The following is a 13,011-nucleotide window of genomic DNA, read 5'->3' on the forward strand; positions in this document are numbered from 1 at the left end:
TCCAATAAATATTTTAAAACTACATGATACAAATATCAAAGTCACAAATGTTCTATCCTCAATAACCTATTTCCAATATAAATGTATATATGTAAACTCACTGCAATTCATTTTTAAATGATTCAACAATTACTCAAAATTTTATCTCACATGTTTCATTTTTACAAAATCTCCATAAATTAAGTATCAAACTAATTCTCACTTTATATTTTCTGTATGTAATCCTCCAGTTACAAAGATAAGACTGACATGTACATAGATAAAGTTTAAAACCACAGAAAGGATAATTAAATCCCAAGATGATAAGTGTCATAAATTTATGAAATTGACATCACAATAACAATAACATGTGCTTGTTTTTAATTATTTAAATTTATTTTGCCCTGTCAGTCCTCCTTTTAATTAGCTGTATATATATATAGCCCTCTAATCAACAGCTGTACCATGTTAAATTTAATAATCACTTTATGATATATCTTTCTTCAGGTTTCAGGGCATACTGTAAAATATGGATCAAACAATTATGGCCTTTTTACCAATTGAACAAATTTTAAGTAACTGTCTTTTGAAGGTAGATTCAATAATAATTGCAATTATTAGAATAATTATAAATTAATTTAAATAACATATTATTTGAAATAAGAAGTACCTTGAGGGTGTTCTCATGATGCTTTTCTTTAAGACAAATAATTTCAATATTGCCTAATAACGATAACTATAACGGTACCAATTTTTCTGCACCAGATTAGAATTTCGACAATACATGTCTCTTCAGTGATGCTCGTGGCCAAAATATTTAAAATCCAAAGCTTATATAAAAGATGAAGAGCTATAATCCAAAAGTTCCAAAAAGTAGAGCCAAATCCGTGAAAGGAATCAGAGAGATACATTCCTTAATTTATAATAATTTCTAACATTTTGTAACAGCAAATTTTAATGAAACAAAAAAGCCGTATTTTCATACCAGTACTGGAGTACTGGCTACTGGGCTGGTGATACCCTCGGGGACTAACAGTCCACCAGCAGAGGCATCGACCTAGTAAATTGACAGACTCCGACATCTGCATCATTTTTCAAATGAATAAATGCTATTAGACCCGTTCTTTTATTCTATTAATTTGGTCAGAATTTTCATCTTCAGTTGTTTTATTTTTTTACCATGTAAAATGTACATATCAATTTGGTTAATAATTACATGTAATTAATATTAAGCAGATTTCTGAAGAAAAAAATAGTACTTTGTATAAATGCTTCGCTTGAATTGGTATAAGTCAAATAAAATCCAACCAGAAATTACCTCACAATAATTTTGTGAAAAAAAAACATAGTTTTATATGAAATATATACATGATACATAGCACAAAAATTGCAGGTGACCTTGAATGCTTATTGCATAACACTATTAACACATGTTGCAAGTCGGTTAAGATATGTATTTCACCTCCCTTAAAATTAAGAATAGAAATGGGGAATTAAATGTAAAAGAGACAACTACCGTCCCAACACAGCAAACAACAGTCAAAGGCCACCAATGGTTCTTCAACGCACCGAGAAAATTCTCCTCCCCGAGATGGACCTCAGCTTGCCCCTACTGGCCATAGGCTTTAAATATTCAATTATAAATTTTTAATTTTCAACATGCAAGCTGCAGGGAATAAGACAATGATAGTAAATTATGATATTCTAGTAAACAAACAAATAATAAAACTTCAATGAAAACCTAACCCATGGCCAATAAAACATGTTTCCCTGACCAATAAAACATGTTGCCCTGACCAATAAAGATGAAGGGATAAAGGGATAAATTACCTGGTCAATAAGATTGTAGATGATAAAAGGATATACAGTACCATGGTCAATAGATTTCTAAGATAATTGATAAATAAACCATAAGATTGAAATCAACACACACTGACACTAAACAATGACTACTTAGTCATCACAAGATTAGTCCAGAATCAACAATACCACAAGTCTGCATGAATAATGAATTATTAAGTGACTCTTATTTAATCCCACAAGATGTCACAATGACCACTTCTAATAATAGAAATATATGCACATCTAATTAAATTCTTTCTAAATAACCAAAATAAATAGGATATGCATTTTATCATATACTGCATGGATTCTTTTATTTTCATGGGTACCAATTTTCATGGATTGATTAACATGGATAATTTTTATTTGATGTCCTGGTTTTGCTAAAAGTCTGCATAATTTTCTACACAAAACTTATAATTTGTTGTACACTGAAATTCATAGTTCCCAGGTAACCAAGAATCCATGGAAATTCAGATCCAATGAGTACGGTAATAATGAATCCACACTATACATACATTGTGGATTCATTATTTTTCATTGGATACCAAGAACCACCAATTTAAATGTTCAACAGAGTATTTTTTTTTATATAGGCTAATTGCATTCTAGCAAAACCATGATGATGATATCAAATATTGACACAAAAAAAAACTTTTACAAAATCCTTGAAAATTGGTTCCCACGAAAATATATGAATCCACAACAGTAATGGAAATTTCCTTTATTTTTAACCTCATCAATGTCTACTCCCCCTTTCTTGAGTCAAATTCTGGACTCACTCCTGTAAATTTCATATTTTATTCCGAAAATGTTGAACATACATTTGTTTTTTAGTTTTGTAGCAACAGATGATGAGACATAATTTTCAACACTTTTTAATAAATCAGGCTAAACACAATCCCAGAAATCCCTGAGGACTAAAACTATTATCAATCTTATGGCTTCTTTATTTGATATTGCCTAACTTATAATCAGATTAGCTCCTCAGGTCTACATAATCATAGAAAAACAAAAATGATTAGCTCTATATCTAGATTTCATTCTTATAACAATATTATTACTCAGATTGTCGATAAGCTGATGTTTGATAAACTGGCTCTTGCTTATCTCAAATGTAAGCCTTACTTGCTTTTATTAGTTTCTAAGAAAGTTCCCAATCTCAATTACTTATGTAAGATTATTATAGGTATATGCTTTCTTTAAAAGTTTTTTTAAAAAGATTATTACAGCTTTTACATTAATGCTAGCAAGACAAATCTTTGTTTGGCTTGCTTGCTTTGTTTGTATCAGTGATTGCTCAAGCATGGTAATTTAAATAGGCGGGGCTTCAGCTTGTATACATCATACTTAGATTTTATTGGACGTTATGTCTGAGGTTAAGGACACTTAATTTTAAAACATCACATGACAAATACACTTTTTTCTTGTATGAGGCTGAGAAACTGGCCTTCAACATTAATTGACTTAATATTGTTTTTATAACATATCAATCTATTAGTTCAGTCAGTAATTTCCATGTCTGTCCTTCGATTATGCAACTCCAGAAAATATTCTTAAAAAATGGGAAACAATTGTATTGAAAAGAGAAAATCGAGTGCACCTTTTTTATGTTAGGGTGTGTTCGAGATGAATATTTTGTCTTGAAAATGTACAAAACAAGAGTATTTGATACATCATCTCGCTTCAGACTCTATCATTTTATATAGCAAAGCTACAGGTTGACTTTATAACATAAAAAAAATCACAGTACTAAAAGATGAAATATAGGGGTCAAGTGAAATACCTATCCAATGGATCACAAAATCAGAGTAGGTGTGTTCGAATAGCTATTTTACTAAAAGTGCTTGACGACAGTCTTTAAGTTGGATCTCTGAAAAAAAATTGTCTTCCGTTTCTACGATTGTGAAAATGAACAGATAATTTCGACGAAGTAGAATCCTGTCTGTATTGTATATTTACAGGTAAGGAAACTTGTGAGAATATGTGTCATGTGATGTTTTAAAATTTAGTGTCCTTAACGTCCAATAAAATTTAAGTATGATGTATACAAGCTGAAGCCCCGCCTATCTTAATTACCATGCTTGAGCAAACATTGATACAAACAAAGCAAGCAAGCCAAACAAAGATTTGTCTTGCTAGCATTAATGTAAAAGCTGTAAAGGACTTATATTACTTACAAGGAGTCTAAAAAATAATAAAGATTCTAACATTCACAAAGACTTTTATTTGGACTTTATAGTCAATGTACATTTTGTAATGGTTTAAAGCTCATTGACATATGTACTGTATGTTTCAGTCAGATCTGAATTTTATTTGTTCCTATTGATAATTGGGAGTAATGTCAAAAGACAACAACCCTAAGACACAATACATCAAAAACAGAAAACACCACAAAGACCTGTAGAGGTCAACATACATGTGCAGTCTTCAACAATTGACAGGTGTCTGTCACAAGATAGATCCCTGAAGTCTACAGGCCCCTCCACAGGAAGCCTTTGAGGGTGTCCTAACCACCCTGGCTACCCCTGTTAAAATTTCTCATTTTTTTAGAACTAAGTTTTTTACCACAAACATTTGAACAGTGTTTAGTACTAGTGCTGTCCAGGAAAATCTAATAGTAAGGGCTAAAATGTCAAAGATAAATAACAAGATATCCATATATTCATACATCATGTTGAACAGACTACTAGTAAATTACTTGTTCATTCCATAAAAGGTTAAATTCAGGATATATTCTTAATCAAGTACAAATTTCCAGTAAATTTAAGGCACACAATATATTAATCAATCACTCAACTTATTAATTCTCAGATTGAATACCTTTTTAGTTTCTTTACATTTTCTGATGGAATAAATGATAAACCAATGGTTTGTATGGATTATTTACTGCATACCCATAGCCAGGGGGGGTTCGTGGGGTTAGAACGATCCCCCCTTGAAAACAAACAAGCACTGTTAAAGTCTACGTTCTGTTCGAATTGTGACTGTTAAATAATTTGAAGACCAAAAATCATTGCTCAGGTAAATAATTGTGACTTGCAATTGTCAGATAGAAATTTGAAAAGAACAATGTCAAATCTTTGTTAGCAATCATGGACGAAGACACTTTACAAACCATGCTTAGGCTGTATAGACAGTCAAGGTCGTTAAAAACTCTCAGACTCTTTACCATTTTTCTCATCCTAATTACATATATATATATACCCCAAACCAACCCTTACATTTTACATGTCAATATATTGTTCAAGCCTCAGAAGAAATTACACTGTAGTTTTTGGTTTTTGTCTTTTCTTTTTCCATTTGGAGATCCAGAGTTGTCTTCCCCTCATTATTTTGAATTTCCTTCAGTATCTTTCTCCTCTCTCTTTTATTATTTCAATGTCAGGATCTTATGTTTACAATATACAATAAATCATTCAATTCCACCGATAAAAAAATAATAATTCACACAAAATGACATTTACGTGGCATTTCCCATTTTTCTTTTTGAGAAACATAAAAATTCCACTTTTAATTTCTGCCACACTGACAAGATGTTTAAATAATTTCTCCAGTAAGAAGAGAAGATATTTGGAATATTATATTGTACAGCTCTCGAATTGTGACTGGTTTTAATTATTTCTATAGCCATTTGGAAATGTGAAATTGATTTTCATGAAAGGAGAGACAACAGAAGGAACTTTTAAGCAATGAATTTCATTACTATTTTGTTGAGAATACAGAATACAGAATTTTGCCATAAATTTGGAATTAAAAAAATATGGTCAGAGCTAAAATTTTCACACCTTGCTCTTCCATTTGTGTCTAAATGATATAATGTCCACATGTAACTTTATTTTTGAAACCAAAAATAGCATAAACAAAATGCCTATGTGAAGATGTGGTATATATCATGTATATATTGTCCATAATTTGCCATGGGAGTTCTAAATACTTATATAATTAAAAGGTATAACTTTCTCTAAGGTTTACTTAGAAATCAATCCACTGGTTTAAAAGAAATTTTGTAATTAGAAAATAGACAGCTTCTAGATCACTTTTCACTTTCAATTATTCCATCAGAAGGTTACCAATATATATAACCAAGGCAAAAAATGTCAACAAAATGTGTGTACAAAAAAATTTGTACTTGTTTGATTGTGGATTCGTTCAAAGACAAAGATGCTATTTGGAGGGTTTTTATTAAGTGATGGTTTTATCATTATGGTCACTTTCAAATAACAAAAGAATTGGAATTTAATTGAGTACTAAAATTCATTCTTTACATACATACATAAGTACATTACTCACAAAATTTGAGACTGAGAGTTTTAACAAATCTTCAGAGTTCTAACGAATCTACAGAGTGTGTAAAACCTTGACAGATGTCTTTGTTGATGTACAAACGCACCCCCAATCTGTTTAATCATCGAGCAATTCAAAATACAAATTCCAACATGTAAAACTACAAACTCAGTTTAAAATGTCAACACCATAACAGTTACAAATGTATTTAAATCAATGCTAATTTCCGTTGCAAAGTGTAAGCTATAACTTTGGCCCGTTTGATTACTTCAAACATTTATTTCTGCCATCGTCAGATTGAAATGCATGTATACAGTTCAAGATTAGAAAACAATATCTAATTGGTTTGTTATAGACCTGTATGTTGGAAAGTTTATATAAATTACCTCGTAAGAAGGTTGTTTATTTGTATAAAATATATAATACATCCTTAATAAAGATGTCAACGAACCAAATAAAACACAGGTGTTCATGCAGGTAAATTCTCACCTGGAAAATCTTTTGAGAAATTACTTTTTTATCTTATAGATATAAGACATATGGTATGAGTTCAGATGAGATATCTCTCCATCCAAGTCACAAATTGTAAAAGTAAATCATTGTCCTTCAAAGTACTAGCTGTCTTCAACACAGAGCCTTTGCTCACACCAAACAGCTAGCTACAATGTATAAAGAAAGGGCCCCAAAAATGACTAGTGTAAGACCATTCAATTGGGAAAATCAATGAACTAATCTATATAAAAATCGAGAAACGAAAAACACTTGTGAACCACACCAACAAAAGACAACTACTGAAGATCAGATTCCTTATGCCTACATTTTCATGGAAGTTGCATGACCCTTGACAATTTTTCTGCTGTGCCTTTTTTTTTCATGAAAAAATTACATGTCATTCATTGTAAATTAAGCAACATTTACAAGATTTTATAGGCTTGATTTATGTAATTCACCATATAGAAATTTTTTGGAACAAACAAATGTTAGGGGGAACAACAGATTTTGCAGGAGGTAGTTGCACAGTCCATGAGACCTCTTAAATCATGTCAGAGACTAGTAATAAATTGTCTAAAGCATTAGTTGTATTAAGCAGTTGACTTAATAATCATGATAATCATGATAAACTAATTATTCTCCCAAACATGTCTGTTGTTGATCAACACCAATAAGAAATCCTCTAAAAAATTGAAACAGAAAATGAATTCATAACAAATTTTGAAGAAATCCAGCTTTTAAAAGCAATAAATAAAATTCTCACCACTTCAGAGGAGCAGACCAAGTAAATATCACCTACTTGTGGAAGATGAATACCAGCACACTTCTAAGATAAACAAAGCCTGGCGTATTCTAAATGATCCTGGTCTTTGAACTAAGAGTACTTACTGATAATTAGTAAATAAATTTGACTTTTATTACTTTGATGTGTTCCTCCCCATGATAAAGGAAGTAGAACTGATCAGTAAAGGGAGATAAGCTGGGAATGTGTATTCCTTTTGAAAAATAACTTATATAACTCTACTTTTATCTAATTAAGTTGTTTTCCATCACATTCATATCTGTATGAATTTCCTTCCATTCAAATTTACAATGTACTTTCATAATCATGATGTAATTAGTGTACATGATAATTGAGGGAGGGGTAGGGGGTGTCCTGATTCCGAAATCCTTAGAGCTTAAAAACATGGAATCCCAAGGCCAAGGTCCCAAATTTAAAGAAATTTAAACCCGACATCCTGAAATTTGAAAAAAAGAATTCCCAGATCCCGAAAGGATAAATCCTGAAATCCCAAGTTTTATTAAAAAACACCCAATCCCAGAGTTCCGATAAAGGTCCTACCCACCCCCATTATTTGATCTGGATGTCTAAGATTATAATTAACTGCATTTATTTTTATAAACTTAAAAGGTTTAAAAAAGTGTAATTTTGGGTAGAGGTGTGCCATTTGAAGATTATAATTAAGATAATTTAATTTCACTGCATAGCAAAAGTTAATTTTACTTAGAAACAAGAAAATTGTGGTCAAATCCAGTCTTTTAAACTTTTTCATCTCACTGTACATTATACAAAATTTCTTTTCCAATACAAAATTTTATAATAAGTTTAAAACCACAAATCCTATTTCACACGTAAGTATGCAATCTACAGATATTTACTTATCAATCCTTTATTTTGCAGTAAAAGGAATTATCAGCTATAGTGACTCCTACCAAAATTAGTCCAAAACCTTTAGGGTTAAAACTGCACACGTAATCCACAACCACGGCTATTATAACTTGATTATATACTCTCCTGCAGACAAGTTATATTTTATTACAAAGTGTTCTGAAATAATCAATCCAAAACTGTCATTGCCATTCTACGTGTATTGTTTACACAGAATTAATGTAACAATTTCTCCTTTATTGGATTTTGTTTAAACTTGCATTTAATTTTCTATTTTACATGTTTACATTTAATTCCCTATGATCAGGTCATAAAGCCTTTATTAAAGGCCTCCAGTTATTTTTTTATCCATCTGATTCCCTTATGTACATGAACATGTACATGTATTAAATCTGTTGCAAGGTTATGTTAGATCAGTCTTTATTCATATAATGCTTCCATCATGTCCATTTTTCAAGCTATTCGCACAGTCACTCAGGTTCTCTGAATTGCAAATTAAGGTTTTAAGAAATCAGCTCGGCATTAAGGGGCGGATCCAGCCATTTTCGAAAAGGGGGGTTCCAAACTTAAGCATAAAGGGGGAGGTCCAACCATATGTACTTATTCAAATGCATTGATCGTCCAAAAAAAATGGGGGTTCCAACCCTAAGAACCACCCCTTTGGATCAGCCACTGGCTTTTCGTCCTATTAGACAAATTCTTAACTGGACTGGTCATTTACTCTTATGATTTGGACAAAGTTAATAATTTTACTGGTCTTTTAGTCAAGTAATGCATTGTCACTTAACTGGACCAAACATATTTTTTCTGGACAATTTTTGGACCAATGTCAGGCAACCTTGGGAATGACAGTCCTCATGTTTAAGCAAAACCCAAGTTTGAATAAATATATATAATTAAAATATTTTTATACTTTTATACATGAAGACACATAAAAATGTGTTCACACTAATATAAACATTTAGAACAACTTATTATCAATCTGAATGTACTGCTTTTAAAGACAATGGAATTTGAAGAAAAAAATATTAAGACAAAAAAAAATCACCTGCCAAATTGACCCGGTCTAACAATGCATGCCTGACACGGGTTGTACATGTACATCTTTCTGGTCCCATAAGTGAAAAATCATTTTTATAAGGTTGCTTTAATTTTCATAATCCATATTACAACAACTGACTCACAAAAACGCATTACGTTAGTCATTCAATTATGAATTTTTTATAAGACCAACAAATTCGAAATTAAGCCAAAAATGCCTTCAGGCAATAAAATGTGTAATATACAAATTTAATAATCTGTTTACACTTTGTAACATTCTTTTCACTGACTAATTGAACAGATTTACATGTAAATGGTCCAATAAATAAGCTATTTCTTTAATATCGAACTTGTTAGGCTCAACACCTTACTTTAAATATGCAGAACAACATCTTTGTTCCACCTTAGGGAGCTACCATTTGATTTTTATGGGGGGGCTAGGATGAAATTTGAAAAAAATAGGCAGGACAGGAATTTTGAGTAAAAAAAAGGCAGGATGTGACACTTGCAAAAAAAAAAAGTCAGGACGACAATTTAGGTAAAAAAAAGTCAGGATAAACTAAAAAAAAAAATGCAGGACCGATTAGAGTGAAAAATAAAAATGCAGGACAGAGATTACAGCTAAAAAAAAATGCAGGACAAAATTTTTCATCCTAGCCCCCCCCCATAAAAATCAAATGGTAGCTCCCTTAGACTTTGATGAGATATCTTTATAATATATTCCAGTCAGACCTAAAATCATTAAGTCATCTAACATATCACTGCATGTTATTGATACATGTAAATTTGTTAAAGAAATTGACATTCTAATTTGAATGGTGAATGCATGTCAGGATACATCACTCCGATAATTTGCTTCAAGGATTCCTATTTTTGGAATTTTTAATTCAACATTTTCCAAAATCCATTACATATGTTTGATTAAGAAAATAAATTCAAATTTCAAAGATAACAATGTACACAAGAGTCACACAAGTGTGACAATGTGCATTTGAATCAACAGAAAAAAATACCCCATGGCCCAGTGCCTTTTTAATTTTCAAAATTTCAAACTGATATGTGACCAGTGGCAGATGCAGAAATTTTCATAAGTGGGGGCAGGTCCACTGGTTGCCTCAGTGATTCGCTATAAAATCAACCAAATTTTTCTTTTATTGTATATATATATAGGACTATATAAGTGGGCTACAAAATTTAAGCTGTGGGCTACCATTGCCAAAGTCTTAAGTTCTATAACCCTGAGTAATCAGTGGCAGATTAGGAAATTAACATAAGTCGGGGCCTACTGACTGCCTAAGGTCCTGCTTCAGTGATTCCCTATTGTCTACATAATCAACCAAATTTTCCCTAAAAAGGGGGGGACCTGGACCTCAGAAACTTGAACTTTCAACGTCGTATGTATACACTGAGCTATGGTGGATTATATGAACAGGAATTTTAGAAGGCCCTGTAATGTACATTGTAATTTTAGGAGGCCATGTAAATGTACAATGTAATACACACAGACGACAGAGATAAATCATTGTACTCTTTACACTGCCAAATGCAGTCTCTTGTAACCACAAGGCTGTTTGTATAGACAGCAATCTGAAACATTAACAGGTTCACTTCTGTTGTACTACCTGAACTAAGTTGTAAAACATCCCAATAAATATAATTACTCCATGTAAATTACTAAAACAGACAAGGGTAATTGTAATTTGCCCAAAAATCCTAAAAATAGACACAAAATCTGCATCATTGATCTCTATCAATAAGCTGTTTGATTGCATTGTCTTGTATGCTGTTAATTAAAACATTTAAAACATCAAAAAGCTAAATGGTAAAAGATCAAAAGGTACTGTAAGAATTGCAACAAAAGTTGAAAAGAACAACAGAATATTGATCAGACAGAATATCATTTAAAGTCTGAATGGCAACAAGCTATCTAAAAGCTAGAGTTCTGCATCAATAGTAAAAATAAAAGAAATCTTTACAATGTTTCAAACGTTACAGTCCAGCTACATTGTAGCTAGCTATTGTTTCTTCAATTTTCACCTGAAACTGTCTTTGAAAACACCTTTAAACTAAATTAATCATAACTTAACAATTTAATACAAATTAATCAAATTAATATTTATGAATTGCAGATATAATCAAAGTTGCTTCTACCAGGCTTGATAAAACATTCTAGACTGAAATACAAAGAGTACATGCAGACATGTGTATTTGTATTATGGCACCGAACAGTCTTAAACTTTTAGCACCTCATCTATTTGTATTATGGCACCGAACAGTCTTAAATTTCTAGCACCCCATCTATTTCTTCAATCTAATAATAATTAAAGGTCTCTCAAACTATATATTACATCACATTTAATGCCTGGATTGACACAGTGCGATCATTACCATAAACCAATTAGTTTAATTACAGTAATGATAAACACCCTATAGGAGAAACTTGCAGGGAATCACTATAAACCCAATCTAAAGATCAATGAGTTTTATATCCCTTATCATGTAAATATTGACACAAGACAATTGACTTGTATTTCTAAATATTGACATTTCTGCCTGCTTATTATACAATAATTCTGTAATTTATTGGTCTGTGGAAAGATAGACCTTGTTCAAGTGCAATTTATTTGAAAATTGATTGTGGTCCGGTTTTAAACATATTTTACTTCCTGTTGCCAATTTCAGGAATTTTTAAAGCTTCAGATTCACTTGTTCTTTTGCACATGAATTTTACATGTATATAAAGGAGAAACCATTCAACTTAAAGGGGGGTTATGGTTTTTAATCCGAGTCAGAAAATCTTTTAGGGTCAATTTTTCAAAATTAAAGGAGACCTTAAAATTAGTCTACAGACTACATACTTGTACATTGTACAGTCCACCCTTTATAAGGTACTGCCAATTCATAAATTATTGCGAGGTTTTTATTATTGTGAAAAATGTGACAGAGTTGCAAACGCAATAATTTAATCTCGCATTTTGAAATATTTTATATGAATAAAACAGCATTTTTCTCAAAACAGTAAAAGTAAAAATTAAAAACGCATTTTAGTTTAAAATGGCAAAATGACATTAATAAATGCACGCAATAATTTCTGAATTTACAGTATATATGATCATAAAACAATGAAACACCAGTGAACAGCAACATAATGTACATTAACAAATGTTTAGGAAAGCACAAAGTATAAATCAAGGTAAGGTCAGTGGCGGATCCAGGGGGAGGGTTCTGGGGGTTGGAACCCCCCTTTTTTTGGACGATCAATGCATTTGAATGGGGACATATAGTTGGAACCCCCCCTTTTTAAAATGGCCGGATCCTCCCCTGAAAGTAGTATCACTGCCAATGTCAGAGACGACTACTCGCCAGACAGATGATAGCCAAAATACAACATGTGGGTTTCCGAACAATTTTAACAATGGGCAAAGCTTATTCTGCATGTGGTGCATAAAATACAATTCTGATTCACTTAAAAGTCTTTTTTCCCCCGCATTCACAAATGTATTGAATCACAGTAAATGGAAGTAATTAAAATAATTCCCTGTGTTTCTCTCTTGACTTCCTAAAACATGTTACTGTTTAAAGGTTAAAAATTTGTCCTCCCCAACACTGATTACTAAACTTTCGCTGTTTCCTTTTCAATACAACTATCTTACACTTTTAACTACATTTGTACCGCTATGTTTACAATAATCTTTAAGTGA

The 13,011-nt window shown here is 31.6% G+C and overlaps 1 protein-coding gene across 9 annotated transcripts in view; it reads right to left on the reverse strand.

The window, feature by feature from the left end:
• Positions 1 to 13,011, reverse strand: part of LOC143052197 (neogenin-like) — an 86,629-nt gene that overhangs the window by 71,129 nt on the left and 2,489 nt on the right. The gene's annotated exons all lie outside the window — the stretch shown is intronic.

The sequence above is a fragment of the Mytilus galloprovincialis genome, chromosome 11 (genome assembly GCF_965363235.1).
Source record: "Mytilus galloprovincialis chromosome 11, xbMytGall1.hap1.1, whole genome shotgun sequence".
NCBI lineage: Eukaryota > Metazoa > Mollusca > Bivalvia > Mytilida > Mytilidae > Mytilus > Mytilus galloprovincialis.